Source organism: Corvus hawaiiensis, chromosome 4, assembly GCF_020740725.1.
Source record: "Corvus hawaiiensis isolate bCorHaw1 chromosome 4, bCorHaw1.pri.cur, whole genome shotgun sequence".
In the NCBI taxonomy this organism is placed as follows: domain Eukaryota; kingdom Metazoa; phylum Chordata; class Aves; order Passeriformes; family Corvidae; genus Corvus; species Corvus hawaiiensis.
The window spans coordinates 29845088-29862589 of NC_063216.1; the positions used below are offsets into that span (position 1 = coordinate 29845088).

At 41.2% G+C, this 17502-nt stretch overlaps 1 long non-coding RNA gene across 2 annotated transcripts; it reads right to left on the bottom strand.

Moving 5' to 3' along the window:
* Positions 1–6157: 6157 nt before the first annotated feature.
* Positions 6158–17495, bottom strand: LOC125325039. Of its 2 annotated transcripts, XR_007203186.1 has the most exons (3): positions 17279–17495; positions 13244–13786; positions 6158–11602 (listed from the first exon to the last, which is right to left on the bottom strand). It is a non-coding gene; the product is annotated as an uncharacterized LOC125325039 (long non-coding RNA). The 2 variants fall into 2 exon arrangements; XR_007203185.1 differs by having other exon boundaries at positions 6158–13786.
* Between the last annotated feature and the right edge of the window lie 7 nt (positions 17496–17502).

Here is a 17502-nt window from a genome sequence, read left to right on the forward strand (position 1 = left end):
TTTTTGAAGGCTTTTTCTCACTTGTTGCAGAAATGAATAATCTGTGACCTACGCACATGCTGCTGTGTCCCTTGTAAACAACCAAATCCTTAAAACATTTTACACGACCTTCATCAAGAAACTCTATAATATAAAGAGCTGGGTTCTCTGGCTGCAGGCACGGCACATACCTGTGGTGTATCTCCCCTGTCGCTGATTCCATCCTGCCAGACTGCCTCTGCCACAGAAGAGATTCCTCACTCCAGCCACTTGGGTGCAGGAGCAGCTCTCAGCGGTGGCACAAGTCGACAGCTGCTTGATGAGGGCATTGGTGGGAAATTGAGGTATACACAAGTTCACATGGGGAGAGATTTTATTTCATATGGCTCTGGTCTTAAGGGCATCAGAGTATGAGAGAAAACGAGAGCCAGTCATCCCTATGGAGAAGCTGCTTTGCTTCCAGAGGAACCCTGAGAGGCTTTTGGCTTTCCCATTTCACCTTTTACCAGGGGACTGCTTTGCCTTGCAGAGAACTACTAAAGTCCTGTTGTTAAATAGAGTCTGAGCAATTTGCAGAGGTACCAATTAGCAGATTTGCTTCTGTCATTGAAGTGGAATGAAATTTGACATTTAACACAATTTGGCATTCTACCTCTATGTGGAAAAATACAGTATGTCTTTCCTAAAATTGCATTCATTATTTTGCAAAGGAACACGGTGTAGGGAGTAGCAAACTGAGGTAGCACAGTAAAGAGAATGGAGATGGAGGTTTTTGGGACTGTACAATGCAATAAGAGAAGAATCAGGAGAAGGTTGTGGTTTGGAGCTGCAGGGATGTGTGCAGGGGGATGAGAGAGCAAGGAGAGAACAACAGGGCATAAACTGGCAATTTAGTATGTTGTCAGAATGGTGCAATAGCTTCAGAAAACTGGTTATGCTGTTTCATAACCCTGATTGATTTGTCCTGCTCAGTAGGGAGGAAGAAAAGAGTCAGATTATATTCATGAACTTGGTCTTAACAGTTAGTTTAATAATTTCTTTTAAAAATCAATAGAATTATCATATGAGAAAGTTTTGTGCAGTTTCAGGCATTGATTATGTGTCATATTTTAAATAATGCAAAGGGAAAAATGTATGTTTCTAGGCAAAATCTTCATTATGATGGAGAGAGCTAGGCTCTTATGCTATCAAAATTACTGCTGTGGAAATTGAGTAATTACTCCCAGGAGAATTAGCATAAGGTGAAAAGAGTTAGGGTTAAACTTAGAAAAAAAATCTGTATGAGCTAAATGACTAAATGACAAAAATGTTTTAATTATGATATTTAATACTTTATGTAATTGGATAACAAAACTCTGCACTGACATAAATTGATGGTTTTAGGTTTCTTTTAAGCTGAGTTGTCCAGAAGCCTGTACAGGCATCTCTTTATTAGTATGCAGATCTAAAGTGCACTTAAGTTTATAATTCTGACATCATTACAGCACATCTGTTAAATATGCTCCCTACATGTGTGCACAGCCTCCACTTGTTTAAAAATCATCCTTTGGACACTGTCACAGTGCTGGCTCTAGGAGAGGGTCTATAAAATTCACTGTATTTAAGAGATATAACAATAAATTACACTTTAAAGCAGAATTTATAATTGAAATGGACAGTGAGGCACCGTGGGCTCAATGACACTCACTTTCAGCTCCTTTCTCCTTCTCAGTTTGTCTTGCTGCCTTTACTGCCTGGCAGCTCTGAGCCTTCTTCCCTAGCAGCAGGTGGAGCAATGAACCCCTGTCTTCCTGGGACAGCTTATGCCTCAGCCTACCTGCTTGTTTCTCTGAAGCACCACCCAATATCTGGCTAACCAAAACCAGGCTTTTCAGAAGACAGGCAGAAAGGAACAAGGAAGAATTTCCAGCTCTTCCATGTGCGCCTTACCTTCACTTGCTGACTCATACCAAGTATGCCTTTTTAACAACCATGACAGAGTTATCCATTAACAATGGCAAAGGAAAAAAAAAATTCCTGTCTGGGTAAGCCTGACAATGAGATTTTTGAACAAGAAAAAGTTAATAAGCAAGTTGGTTCTAGACCCTAAAGTGAGAATGTCTACTATAGGCTTCAGTATGTTCCTTCCATGGGGATGCTAGGGAAAAAGGTAGCACTGCAAGAGCAATCTGCAGTCTTTGTTTGGGAGTTTTTGCAAATGCTGGTCTCAGACATGCTGTGGTGGGGCAGAACTGACAGTGGTTAAAGCTCCATATTGGTTTTTTTTCTCCCAAGACCATAAAGAGCATGTGGCTTTTTAAAGGAATCTGAGTTTTTCATAATTCAGGCAGAAATGTCATGGCAGCACAGGCTGAGAACTCTCAGCCTGTGGTTCAACTGGAAGTTGTTTCGTTCCAGCGAAAACTTTTAGAAATGCAGTTCTTTCCAGGGAAACAGCTCACTGCATCTTTTTGTGAGTAAACCAGGCCAGTATGAACAACATTGTGTGAGAGGGAGAGAGGCTCAGCTTCTTTTTATTCCCAGCAGAGCAAGGCCTCTGCCCCTGTGTGCCTTTGGGATATTAATGCAAAATAGGATTGGCCACTGATCCAAGTTAAGATTATGTGGTCTGACTCTTGTACCAGGAAATAGTTAGCAGATGTCAGGTAGTCTCTTATCATGTGAATATTTTACTCAGGTAGTGCTTTAAGTTTGGGGATAATATACTTTGCTCTTTCAGTCTAATGTGCACAGAGCGTGTAACATACAACATCTGTTTTGCCTAGAGGAGCTACAAGCAGCGCCTCTGTAATTAATAGTATTACATCTCCGTCATGAACACGCAGCAAATTATTAGAGTCATTCTGAGAAAGCACAGCTGTTAATGCCACAGCAGGGGGTTGGGTTCAAGCTTTCTCTGCAGGCCTTGTTCCAGGCTACAAAACCTGGTGTTCCTCACACCACCTATGAACATCCTTCCTTACCACCCCTTGGCAGAATCACCATTTCTATTGGATGGCCTCTGTGAAGTTTGTGTTGGCATTTCTGTGCTGTTGTCCTAATGTGTCATCAGGATCTGCTTAACAATTTTAACACCGTTTCTTGGATAGACAAGGTTTGATATGGCATGAGGGGTTAGGAGAGTTTTGCTGTGGAGCCAGGTCTGGCTGGCTCCTTGCACACCGTGCCCTTGGTCCATTAGCCCAGTTGCTCATGTCTTCCTGTCCTCAGCAGGACAGAGAGGCACGGCCCTACTGACAGCTCAGGAATCTCCAGTCCTCACATCCCCATGCAGCTGCTCCTGTCACAGAGGCCCTAATCTCCAACTGTCCTTCTAACTCTTCCCCTTCAGGGCTTGCAGAGGTACCAGTCTGGAGCCAAAACCTCTGGAGTGCTTGTTGCACTGACCAGTTGTCAGATTCCATATGGTGCCGCTGAGGCTTCTGTGATGCATTGCAGTATCTGGTATGTATATTGCTTTCTAATTTATGCTTTACCCTCTTCTTTTTTCCAGAAGATGAGCCATTTAACAGCTACATGGGTGTTACTGTGGTGACTGTAACCAGGCAAAACCATGCAGTTTGTACTGAGATAGTTCTACATTTGTGGACTTGGAGATGATTAAGAAATTTTTAAGCGTTTGTTGGTTTTTTCGCTCTTTCCTGCAGAACAGAGAGAGGTTTCTCATGAGCTTTCAGTTACAGACCATGAAGGGGAAAGGTATCATTTATCTTCAAAAGCACAAGTGCATTAATATCTATACACAAACATCACATATTAGGCAAACAAACATTGTGACTTCTAGCTATTTAGAGATTTAAAAGATTTTTTCTCCAACCGTAATTAAGATTGCTTAGATATTTGACTCTTCACTTCTTTGTGTTGTGTTTGGATTTCTTGTTACATATAATTTTACCCTAGGAGTTCCAGGGTTTATTATTCTGGGGGTTTGAATAATTGCATTATCTCTGTAACGTATTTTACTGTAAGTCACTGCCATGTGGCCTTAACTTTGCCTCCGTCTTCAGGGTTTTTTTCACTTTTATAATATAATTTCCCTGCAGTATGAGTTTTTTTCAGGAGACAGCATCCTCTGATTCTCACCTGAGGAGTGCCTTTGCAAAAAAAGGTGAGAATGTGCTATCTGAAAGATGTGATTATTACTCTTGAAGCTTAAAACTGTAAACTATGTGAGTCTTGAACCCAAATGTATCATTCTAACTTAGGTTTTTAGAGATATAAAATTGAATAAGTAGAGCAATTAATGGAAAGAAGAACTGTAGAACAAACTTAAATTCCTAATAAACCAATAACTGTAAATTAATCTCAGCAATTAGATATAAAAGCTATTTTCCTCTAGTGTGCAACTCTTTGAAATTTTAGTGAACTCTAATAATAAATTAGAAGACTGATAAACTGTTTCTCTAAGCTTGTTTGAGACAAGAATTGCACCAAATGCCACATTTCTGAAGGAGACCATTTTTAATGATTCACAAGCTAATAGAAGACTGAGTTAAAATCCTCTACAATATTGCCTGTATTCTGTTAATAGAGTCACTGAAGGAAAGGGTAGGAGGAAGGACCCCTTTGATCAAGTAGTTGGAGCCCCTTCCTATTACAGCCATTCACCTCCTCAATTTAGTGCTGAGCCTGGTAGTTTGTGTGTGACAGCAACAGATCCCTCAGTAAGATATCAAGCCTTGATCAGAAGGCTGGTGGAGGAGAAGGATAAGGTGGAAAATGGCTTCTTTCAGTCATCTGCTCCAGCTGTTAACCACCCCATCATCAAAAATCCATGCGCTTTTTTCCCCCACCCCTTACCCCCAAACAGGCATTACAGAGAGGATAAGGAGCAGCTTTACATGTTTAATAAACCTGCTCTGGGTTCAGTGTAGGCTTGACAGTGGAACTGTGATTGTACTTCTGTAAAAATGTCTACAACTGTGAAATTCATTCGCATTTCTCAGAGTCCCCAGAGCTGCACAACAGGGCCATTCACAGTTTAGCAAGAAGGACAAAGAACCAGAGAGGAAAGAAAGAAAATGAGCAATGAAGAGACATATGTGTTGCATGAATCTCCTCTGGTAGAAAAGACCTTGGATGTGTACAAATACAAAAAAGAAAATCAAGTCTTCTGGAAAATAGTGCCATTTCCTTTTTATTCTTTTTTCCCCTAGTACTTAACATAATCTTGGTGAGTTTAAAAAATTAAATGTAATGATACAAAAGGGGCTGCAAAGTGACTCCTCTGGACCTGGATCCATACTACACTGGGACCTGCCCTGCCTGCCCTTCTTTTTGCCATCATGTTTGTTCGCTTAAAATAAGCAACTGTACAGGACACCAGCATTGTCCAGACATTATCCAAGTCTTCCCTTTATTCCATGAATCATCTGGCTTTGATCGCAGACTACTCATGCCAACACAAAGTGAAAGAAAAATCCAAACCTGAAGAATAAGTATAAAGGAGAGAACCAAGTAATCCTGTGAATCGGTGTTGCCTTTTGGGTGACATTCTGCATTCAGGATCTGGTGTTTCAGGAAAGGCCCAACCTTGTCTGTGTTCTGTTACATTTGATAACTTTAACCACCTCAATAGCAAAGGTCTTTCCTTAAAATCCTCATTGTCTGTTTGTTGCTCTTGCTTTACATTTGAAATCTAACAGGCACAATACAAATTTTGTGTACCTCCAACGTTTTCCCATCCACTTGGTATACTTGCATTGATCCAGATACAATGTATTTAACAGATCAGAAATATACTGTGGCAGAGATGTTTTCATCCTGTCACCTGGTATTTTCAGAACATTTCCATTGGAAAGCTTGCTTCAGATTGTGTGCTGGAAGATACAACTGCCACTCAGTGTAGTTAAAAAGAGGGGAGACATTTTACAGGATCCATAACCTGGATTTGCCCTGGAAAAAATTTTAGGGAAGGTCTGATGCAGGCAGCTTGTCCCAACCCCAGACAATGACCAGGAGGATGTCTCAGTGAAACATTATTCCACCCCTGGAGGAGAAGGGTTGTGAGCCTATGTACACACACCATGTGCTTCTCTGCACACTTCCCTTTTCAATTCAAACAGGGGGAAGCAGAGACACCCTTAGCATTCCTTTCTTCAGTAATTAGTTCAAGAGAAGTGCCTAAATCACAGAGCAATTGCAAACTGAGCACACAGTGATGGATAATCTCTATTGCTTGTTATGAATTCATTATTTCCTCTATCTTCTCAAGCCAGTCATGTAATTATTTTGCTCTCTTTTTGGGCTCTTCCATTCAGTCTCTTGTAACCTGCTTGCACACAAATCATTATTTCATTTTATCTGGAGGTGGCTGGACTGATGATAATATTTAATCTGTTTCAGGAAGTTTCAGAGGTCACCAGCGTCAAGGAACAACAATTTGCCTTAGCTTCTTTATTAAGTGTATTATTTTTTCAATAGAGTATTATTTTATGGCAAAATAGAAGCATTCTTGAAATTTATACTTGTTGCAGATATCATATCCTCTTCCACCAACTTTGAAATAGTTACATAAACCAGAAGATTAAAAACGTTTTTTATTATAAAAATCTGGGCAAGGAAGAAGTCAATTCTTTATTTCTAGCTTTTTTTATGCAGAAGATGAACTGATTAACAAAAGTTAACAATATGAATTGCAATGAGTTTTGTAGCTGTTTAATATATAATATTTTTAAAGCATTCTTTTCACTGCTCCCAGGTGTAAAATCTCCCAAGTAGAGATTAGACTAGTCTTGAACTGGCATGTTCCAGTCTCTGACTGGAAGTGGGATTTCTGTACGGGCTGCTATTACGTATCATACCCTCAGCTGGTCTTCATAAAAAGGCCAGCTGAAGTATTGCTGAGCCTGTGGAAATAGGAACAAGTGTTCCCAGTGTTATCCCAGCAATGTTTTAGTTGTAGTAAAGGACTTTTGCTCCCATGAATTCCAGTCTTGATGGAAGTGACTGATGTTCTCTGTCATACTCTAACAAGTATTTGAAACATTAAGTATTAATGATGCATTCAAATAACAGAAAAAATTTCTCCCAGCTGCCCCTTTACTGGAAGGATCACTCTCCATGTGAGAGTGGCTGTGGCTGTGGTGGTTGGGTGTAATGGGGCAATAGGCTCCCTATGAGCTTTTGCCTGTGAGGCAGAAGGAAATGTCTGTTTTGTGAGAATGCAAGGTCTTTCTTGCACGTCTCTATGAATGTGCTAGTGCTCATGGCAGAAGCCACAATTCCTTTTTTAATTAAAATGCTCAAGGTTACAATAAAAGTATGCTTTCTTCATTTATTCTGCAATTTTAGTTAAAATTAACTAGTGCGATGGGTTTAGCCTAATGCGTGCGGTGTTCATGGAGAAACACTTCATCCCTTTGTTACATGGCCAGTTTGTATCTTCTTGGGAAAAAAGGGAAGATTTGACCCTTGACGGCTTTCCATCTGTTTTCTGTGCCTCATGGTAAATTAAAAAAAAAGAAAAAAAAATTGTTGCCTTTTTGTATACACTCTTTCTCTGACCATTCAGAAGTTGAAATGTCCTCAATGTAAATTCAAAGCCAGCACACAGATACATACTCTGCCTTGCACACCTACTCTTTTCCATGTAATATGAACAAAGCATGCAAAATACTGCGACAACAATCTGTTAAAAAATCATATTGTTCACAGCCATTCTATAGTAGTCCTTCAGATGTGTGAGCAGACCACTGCATAGCCACAAGGTTTAGAGGATGGAATGACATTTGTACTACTCATGTTCAGACTCCCTGAACTTAGAGGCAGTTTTTATCAGGTGGGACAGAGGACTCACTTCCATCTCAGAGAAACATATTCTTGAAAATTATATGTATATCTTGGTGGCATATGCCTGTACATTATGAAGAGACTAAAAAATTTAACTTTGCAAATTTGTATACATGTATTATTTCTTGTCCTGGAAATAATTTGATTTTTTTTTAATAGACTTTTGAATTTGCAGAGGGATGGTTTCTGCAGAGTTCCCTGGTGTTAGTTACATTAGCATTTTATAGGTTGCTCGTGTAAACTCTTGAGCTTTCATGGCTCTCAGTATTAGCTTTTTAATATAGCACAGTTCATACCGGCTCTTACTGCTGTCTTAATTTTGGTTGGGTTTTTTATGTGGCTCCCCAGCTGCAATGAACGTGGCCTACACTTGTTTGAAACATTTCTTGTCTGTGTAAACCTGCTGTTGATGTCTTTTTTTCCTTGCATATTGTAACACTCTAAGAGCTTAACTTGCTTGTATTTGTCGTGAAGATCAATTATTCTAGATAGCAAACCCAGATCTCATATTACAGGTGGGAACCCAAAACTTTTAGATAGCAAATAGAAGTGTCTTCTACCTTTGTACCATTATTTTCGTTGTTCCACAGATATAGAAATCCACAGTAAATGGCGCTCCTTATTCAAAGAACACATGCAAATAATTCCCAGCCAAATGTTAGTTATTGACTTCTAAGTTAATGCATTTTTTGAAGTGATCCCAGTATCACTCTTCTCTTTTGGGCATCTGAAATTGTTCAAAGTAACATGTGGTTTCTCACCTTTCTATAAGAAAAAGGCAATTTCTACACAGGGGGCAAAAAAATGTAATTTAAATAAAAGCGGGTTTTATTTTGGATATTAACGTCTATAACAGCAGCTCTCCTGAAGAGAGAGAACATTTTCTACCAAAAAAGACCTTCTTAATAGTTATTCTAGATACATTTCTATGGACAAGTCGGATAGTTTTTAAAAGGTCTGTATAAGATACTGAGAGGAGCAAAGCTTATGATTTCTCAAGTCTTACAAGGAAAGGATGTTCTCTCTTATGCATTAATGGGCTTCATCAGAATTCCTGGGTATCTGTCCAGCTATACATAGTAAATATTTCACATACCAATAAACTGATTCCTCAGCAATTCAACCACTCAGCACAAATGAGGCTTAATTTATGATGGATATCTGCACCTGTTAAAGAGTGAAATAGGCTCCTGACATAAGTGATTCTTTCATGCTGTTATTTCTCTAAATTTTTTCATAGGTCCTATCTTCCTAGATTCTAATCTTTTAAAGATCATGATTTCAAAAACATTCCTGAATTTTGAAATTTCCTATTGAAGAAGGAATATATGTGATTTTGAGCTAAAGTGTATATATGTAGTGTTTAGATCAACACTGTTAAAGGAAGGCATAAAACGTGCCTATTACTGAATTAGGCATTTGTTTTGTATATCTAATGATAAAATCAATATGAGGCTCCATCAGGGGAGAGATCCATCAGCCTCTATCTTGCTAGCATTCAATCAAGAGATTGAATTTGCAAACTTCAAGGGGGAGAGATGTTTCTCCATTTTTTGACAATCCATATTACGCTAATTCAGACAGCTTTTACAGAGAGTTGCACCAGTTTACTCAAGCATTGCTTTCAATATCATTTCACTAAATCAATTCAAAAGGTTGTGTTGACCTTTTAAGTATACATTTAAATCTGATCAGTGGAGTTTAAATTGATTAGGAACTGATTTTAGACAACTCTTAAGGCAAATAAGTGTGTCCACACAGGGTTCCTCAGCTGTTCAAGGAATTGATGTGAAATCCAATTTAAATTAAGCCGCTGCAAACAAACCACTGTTGTGTTGTACACGAGTCCCAAATGTGCCCTCCAAGTTCTTCAAGAACTTTCTTTCTAACTTGAACAGAGAACCCAAGGGAGATACAGTTAATGGAGTGAAAGCTGTTCATCCCTGTCAGGAAAGGAGGAATGACTATAAAGCACAGTAAAAAGCTTCCAAACAAACATCCAAGGTTCAGCCAAAAGCTGTGTTTGTAAACCTGTTCACTGTCAAATGATGGTTGTTTTTTACTCTTTTCTCTTGGCAGCTGTAACTGTAACGAACAAGGCAGAAGTGCCAGATTCTGGCAGGAGGAAGCCTCCCCCATATCTCATGGGTTTAAAAGATCCAAAGTGAGTTTAAAGGAAATCCCCTCTAGTTCATGTTTGCTAGGGATTAGGATATCCAAGGTTTTCAACCTTCAGTTTACCTTTGCAGGAGCTTGGTGTTTTCGTGGTGTAGATTACTCCTCTCTCCTAAAACATCACTGAAGACCTTTGCAGGACTGCAGAGAAGCCCCTTGATCTTAACAGCCCTTAAGTCTACAGGGAGATTTCAAAGATTTTGTTCTCAGAGCAAAGAAATGGGAGATGCAAAATGAACTTCACTCCATATTGATTGGTAATGCAAATAAGATGGAATAAAATGGGTATTTGTAGAAGGGAAAGATTACCTGATAATTTCTACATTTCAGCAAACCTGTAAACCTGGGTTTTAATGACTGAGTTTAAAATCACTGACAATCATAAAATCATACAATAAAACAGGCTGTGAGAGAAAACAGGGGTGAAAGAAATAAATAGAAGGAAATAGCCCAGTAAATTGAGGGAAAACTGGTTTAGTATAAGCAACTACTTTAATTATTAATCCAATAACATGGGAATGCAAGTTGCACTCCTGAACTTCTGGAGGCTATCTCAACCTCTCCTACGCATTCTTATCCAGATAAATTGTCATCTGCTCCATTTTCCCCTGTCCTAGAACTGAGGAAAGTAAGTGAACAGTTTTCCTTATACTCTCCAAAATGTTTTAATTATTTTGACGGTTTTGCTGTATGAAAGAAGAGTTTTAAGGGCTCTTCCTCAGTTTCGCACCCCTATCTAACTGAAGATTGCTGTTTGATGGACATTTGGGAGCTCTCTTTGCCAGTCCAAACCCCAGCAGGAGAGAATTATCTAAATTCCAAATATCTAAATATCTAAAAGGTAGGTTCTCCTATGAACAAAGGGACGTAAGAGATTGGGCCTTGTTTTTTCTCCTCCAGGGATTCAAAAGGGTCTGGTGGTGATGGCTGATGGTTTGGATGTGTATGGTAGTGGTAGATTTCTGGCCTCTTTCCAGCTTTCCTGGTTCCTCAAAATTACTTAAAATATTCCTATTCAAACCTGTGCAAGTGATTATCTTGAATGGTTGCAGACTCGCAAAAGGTTGTGGGATGTGAATGAACTCGAACATAAGGCTCTTCCATGGAAACTCATGAGTATTTCTATATGTTGAGGTAAAGGAATTAAATCCTTGGTACCAAGTGGAGTAAACTCATAGAACTTTCTATGTGTATTGCTGAAACCTCCCCAAAGCTGTTGCATCTTGTTCTATTCTTTTATTTTTTAAAGTCTTGTTGACTGCAGGTGAGTGGGAGTGTGTTCCTAGTGCTAGATTATGGGTCTTTCCTGTTTCTCCTAGCACAGGTCAGTGAATCCTTAAACTGAGTTGAGTAATAAAATTATGAATGTGGTGAGCAGAAGGAGAAAGAAAAAAACCACAAAAACCCCACCATGACTGGAGGGGAGAGAAGAAGGGACAATGTCACTTTGCAGTGGTAAATTACCAAAAGCAAAAATTACCAAAAGTAAAAATTACCAAAGCAGTAGGCTCTGCACTCACACTTGCTTCTCTGCTTGCTCCTATTTTCTGCATTTCCTGCAGCGGTCAGAATTGGGGAGCTTCTCTGTTCTGATCAATGAAAGCTCGCTGTCACAAATTGTCCTTCTTTCCACTGATGTTCTGGAGATCCAGTTGTGCTGAGTTTGGAAATTAAAGGAAATGGTGTTTAACACAGCAAGATACATTCAAGGTATGTTCAGTATAGAACTGGCAGAGAGACCATCTCCTGTGGGATTTGCTGACCTAGATGCTGTAATGAACTTTACAGTGAAGTCCAAAGCAAGGCTAACCTCAGTATATTGTCTTTATCTAGGCATTCATAACAGAAAGTGGTTAAATGCCAGAAATACTTTAAATCCTGCCTTCTGAAGACTGTCTGAGTTAGGTACCACAACTTTTTGTTCCTGCTGGTATGGGAGGCAGAGGATTGATGGCTCCCTCACTCTTGGCTTTTTTGTAATATCCATATAGTTTTTGTACAAGAAATTGCCATGTCGTTAGGCCAGCTATTTTTTTCCCATTCCTTTGTGTCTTTCTAAGAAGAAATGGTATAAAATCAGCTCAATTTTTTTTCCCTGAAATCACATCTGAACTCCCTTCAACATCCCCCTGCCTAAAACCAAATAAAACCAAGAGTAATAACAAAACCCACCAAAAAAGTGACAGAAAAACTTGGATCTTTACAGTTTTCAATTGTCAAATGGTACCTTTGCTATGACTACCAGGGACTACAACAAGATGCTTTAACCAACAGCAGCATCTTTCCTATTGTGACAAAGAAGGATGGCAAAGGCTAATGAATTGTGTCTTATTGAGCAGAACCTGCAGTTAGGAACTTGATTCCATCAAGAGATCTTTGGAGGAATTTTGGCATACTATATTTCTTGGGAAAAGAATAAAGAATTAATATGTAAGTCAAATGCAAAGCTACAGCTCAGTGGTTGTCACCTTTTCAAAAATCATCAAAATCTTTGACTCAGTGGAGGTAGCTTCCAGACCTCTCTTTTCTGAATTTTTTTTTGGTCTGATTTTAGTGCTTATTCCCTCTGTATGACTCTCTCCCACATTCAAGACTGTGAGGGAAAAACTGTAGATAAGAATATCTGTAAACAGTGTTTTAGTGTCTCCCACGCAGCAGTCTGGAACTGCCTCCCCTCATGTTTCTGAAGGTTCATGGATTTCCCAAATCAGTAGGAGTTTATTGATTTACATGCAGGCAAGCTTGTGTTACTACCTTGGTTACTCTTGTGGTTTTTTCTGGCTACTGCTAATTAGCCTGGCAGATCTTCCAGTGTTGCTTACATGCAGTAGTAAATGAATATAACTACTTCTATTGAGTTATCATAACATTATCCTTTTTTCTTTTTTGTATCCTCCTTAAATGGATAAAAGGCACTTTGAAAACTCTTGTTTGAGCAATGAAATTGATCCAGACTGTGACCTGATACTCAAATGGTGCATCTCCTGCACTTGGACTATCCCATAGCCTCTTGTCACATCATGCAGTTCTTCTGGGTTATTCAGGTTAACAATCATCACTCCTTTGCTACTGCTTTCCTGTTAGTTACCCTCTGAAAGGCTTGTCCTCTCTTCCAATTACAATCCTAGCCTGCCTCTCACATCTCATTGGGATCCCAGCTCAGGTTAAAGATTCTTCCTCTCTTCCAAGCCATCACTCTTCCCTGTGTATGCCTTTTTTTTCTCAGTTGCTATGGGCAGTCTCACCCTCCTGCTTCTTCAACCTTGTTAGTAACTGAGGTGCTCAGACTGCAGCTGACCTGGAGGTGTGGCGACTCTCGGGCCCACGTCTTGCCTCCGCCGGCTGCAGGCGGTGTGGAGAGTCCTGGCTTCCCCGGGGCCCTCCGTGCAGGCTGGGAGCCTGGCTGTGGAACGTTTCCTTTCCTCTGAGCAGAAGCCGGGATGCTGCTTTCTCTCGGGAGGTGGCAGCACAGCCAGATACGATCAGCGTATGCAGATTGACGCCCAGAACTGCAAAGAGGTGGCAGGAAGGAGGTGGGGTTGGTGTTGGATTCCTTCCGAAATGGAGCTCCTCAGCAAGGATTAGGATGGGGAGTACACGGGTGCTCATGCACAGGAGGGATAGCTACAAGCCCTTTCTTGAAGCAGAATGGAATCAGCCCAACATCCTCACGGTAACACACTGGGATCCCTCTGTCCTCACCATGTTTCTCTGTATCAGCTGCAGCTGATTGTCAGGCGTGATGTGGGGCCCGAGATGCCCACTGTGGGGACGATGTCATTCGCTGAGTCTACAGCCACAGCCCCAATTGCTTGTTTATTCATGTGGGGGGAAAGACTCCCTGCAGGAGATTGGGCAGAGTTAGTATGTACCGTGGGTTTTGCAAGCACCCACTGTCCTGCAGGCTGCCACAATGGTTGTGTGTTATTTTAGCTATCAAGCAGCTTAAGGTAAAATGCCAGGAGAAAGGAAGAGTGACAATTAGTCACCATCCCTTTAAATGCTACAACCTGCTCCTCTCTCAGAACCTCATCTGTTCTTTTTAGCCAGTTTGGAGGCTCCCATTCTCTCCTGAGGTTTTAGTAATGGATTACAAAGACAGGGGTACTATATGGGGTTTAATGTGACCATCATCTGGAAGACATACACAGAGGCGGGGAGTTTGGGTTTCCACAGAAAGCAAGCACAGTCTGGTTCAAAAATCTATGGGATATATTGCTTAGTCTACCCCTCTGGCTCTGTCTCTGAATTCAATTTCCCTATGCCAAGCACACTGAATCAGCTGGAGATGCTAGAGACTGGTACAGAGCCTTGGTGAGAGGTTGTGTTTTGTGGCAACACAGAATAACCGTAGATTCAGTTTTGCCCCAACAGTGATTTGTGAATGCTGTCTGTGGGCTTGTGCATCCAAAAGCAAAGGGTGCTAGAAATCCCAACTTAGCCAATTCAAATGGTTTTACTAGCATCAGCAACTGGAGGGCAGCCAGCCAGTCAGCCCTACAGTTCTTTAAAAAGTAATAATGTGCACCTGATTTTTGCTCCTTGAATGGCAACCACTGACTAGCAACTAGTCCCATATACCAGGTAATTCCTGCTTGACGCTGCTTAGGGCACCATTGAAACCACACCTTAAGCAGGCAGCACCGAGAGGGTGAAGCAGAGAAAGGCAAGAGAAAACTTGAGGTTTGTAAGCACTAGAAAAGGGCCACCTCCCCTTTTTTCCCCCTCTTTGCTCCTGGCAGTCTTGGAAGGCCCATTCTTACTCTCATGACTTGCTCTGAAGAGTGTTTGAAAGTGCTGCAATTCTCTTTCAGAACAGTTTCTTTCCTAAGTGACCCCAGTGCCCCAGAAAGACCCCATCAAATTGGAGGATTAGTCATGGTAACTGTTCATCTTCTCTGGTGCTGCAAACAGCTCGGGCAGTGAGGACTAAGCAAATCCACCTTTCCTGTCTGCATTTTCCTTCTAACTCAGTTCTGGGGGATCCTCCCACTGCCATGTGGATCCCTCTGCTCTGGAGGGACAAGCTGTGTCAGTATGAACACCACCAGGCCTTCTGCCCAGTCCCCATGCAGGTGTAGAGCCAGGGCTGCAAGCAGCCATCCCTCCAGGAGCAGTTCCACAGCAGTCCAGTCAGGCACAGGCATTCAAAGAGTGCACGTATGGAGGAGGGAAGCATTTGAGGGATAAATCCCACATAGGATAATGTTGGTGACTGCAGAAAAATAAACAATCTGCCAACAGAATGAACATAAAGGAGAAGGGCAGCGACCAAAATCCAAGACACTGGTTTTGAAAGGTTGTTGGTACCTTGCTTTTTGGAACAATCTCTGACAATTGGGAGAGAGAGTTTCTCATTTTAATTGGGACTAACCATATTCACAGCAGTTGTCACATGCCACCTAGTCTGTCTGTCTCCCTGCCTTTTCAATTTGGCAGCCTTCTCTTCTTCCCCTGCGTGTCCCAGAGATTTGAAAAATGATCCATTCTTCAAAGCATCCCTGGTAATTTGGACCACAGTGTTATACTTCTTTTGAGACTGATGCCTTTCAAAGCTGCAGCCTTTCTTCCTGCAGCAGCTTCTGACAACCCTCTATAATATACAGCCTTAAGAGGGCAAAACAGGTCTGAGGAGATGCACTTTTCCTAGTAGGAAAGAGACTGGAGATAACACTAAAATCAACAGAAAACAGACTATTTTATGTGTAGAAAAGAAGGTAGCTTAGCCCTTTTTATGAAGTGCAGGACTATACTGTCACTAATTTCACTTTGCAAAGTGTACTGGAGATCTCTTAATGCACTTGTTGGTAAAATGTAACTGCATACACAGATAAGTAAATATTAATTAATTAAACATGCAGATATGTGTTCTGTCCTGTACCATGTTTGCTATCTTTTTTGTTTTCCTAAGAACACCACCACCTTTTTAGCAAGACTTAACTCGAGATCTGTGTTGCTACATTATTTTTGCTGCCAGATACTGAAAGATAAATCCAGACCACATGATTGCTGGCTGCATGGCTTTTACCCACTGGCAACCACTTCCCCCGGTGACAACAGCTGAGGAGGGGAGAGTATCATTTTATATTGCAGCAGTCACTTAAAGTGAAAATGAATGTTAACATTTCTCTGGAATGTATATGCCCTAGTCTACACGTTTGTTCAATGTCCTGGCTTCTTACTGAGGAATGTCCTACTGGGGACATTGACATACACATTACATCACATACACACTAGGGTTAGAATTGATGTGTCTATTAATAAGAAATCTTGCAAATTCTGCTTTGAAAAGAGCTATTTTTTTGAAGGTGAAAAATACATTTTCTCAAGCACCCACCTCCCATTTTCAAAATACTCCTTTGCAATAGTCCTGAATACAGAGCAACAGGATGGAAACCTGAATTTGTTTCCATTCAGTGAAATGGAAGCTTTCCACATAGGTAATGAGAGGTGTTAAAAGAGTGTTTACATGAGGGAGGGCATTTTTCTTCTTCAAACTTACCTTTATTGTCTGTGCAACTTTCAGGCTCAGCCTGACCCTGCCAATATTTAGGCTTGTGCATAAGTCAAGGCACAAGCATTACATGTCTTTCAAATATGAATCCAAATGCAAATATTAAAATTATCCCAACACATCCAATAATAGCATTATCTCGTTCTTACTGCAGGTCCCTACTTTAGGCTTAAGTTTATTTGGAGACTGCCAGACACCCCACCCCAGAAAGCACTGGGTCTCAGGAAAAAGCTGTATGCACACAGCAAGATGGGTACAATGGAGACAGACCAGAACAGTGCTCTTGGGCCCAAGTACTTATGAGAGGTAGAGTACAGATATTGCTCCCCTGTATCTATGCAAGAAAATGGCCTTTTAGTGCTTTGACAATCTCCCCTTTCCCACATCCATGGAGCAGCACAGTGTATAAACGGATTTAAAAGGGGTGACTCTGCAGACAGATCACATCTCCAGGGACCTGCAAAGCTGGGTGAAATTTCAAGATCTGCAGTTGTCCTGCTGGGGAGCGTACTGCCCTCAGTTTCCATAACATGGGCAATACTACCACTGACCTTCTCGGAAAGGTACTGATGGAGGAAGCTCTCAGAACCAGCTCCCGTGCCTGTTGCCTCCAGCCTTCCAAGAGAACAGGCAAGGCTTGGGCAGCTCTGGCAGCACCTTTAAATCCATGCTGACTGTAACTACTGTATGCACAAACTGCACGCCGTAACCGTAACCTGGACGCTGCGCATCTTGTCTCCCGCAATTCCATGTTCCTTTTAAAAAAACCTGGGCTGAGGGAGAACAAAAGGGCTACAGCAGCAACACCGCCGGCCTCACCTCATTCTGCATCGATTACGATGGGCGAAAACAAGCTAGACGTTTATTGACGGCTAAAGCCCCTCATATGATGAAGGCAGGGAGGCGAGTGCCAAGGGATTTTAGTGAGGTGCTACACCGAGAGCCCGAACCCGGCTGGCGGAGCGCTGAGGTAACTTCGCGGCCCCGCCCTGGCTGCCGCCCTCAGGCGCGCGCTCACGTGGCCACCCTCACGTGACCGCGCA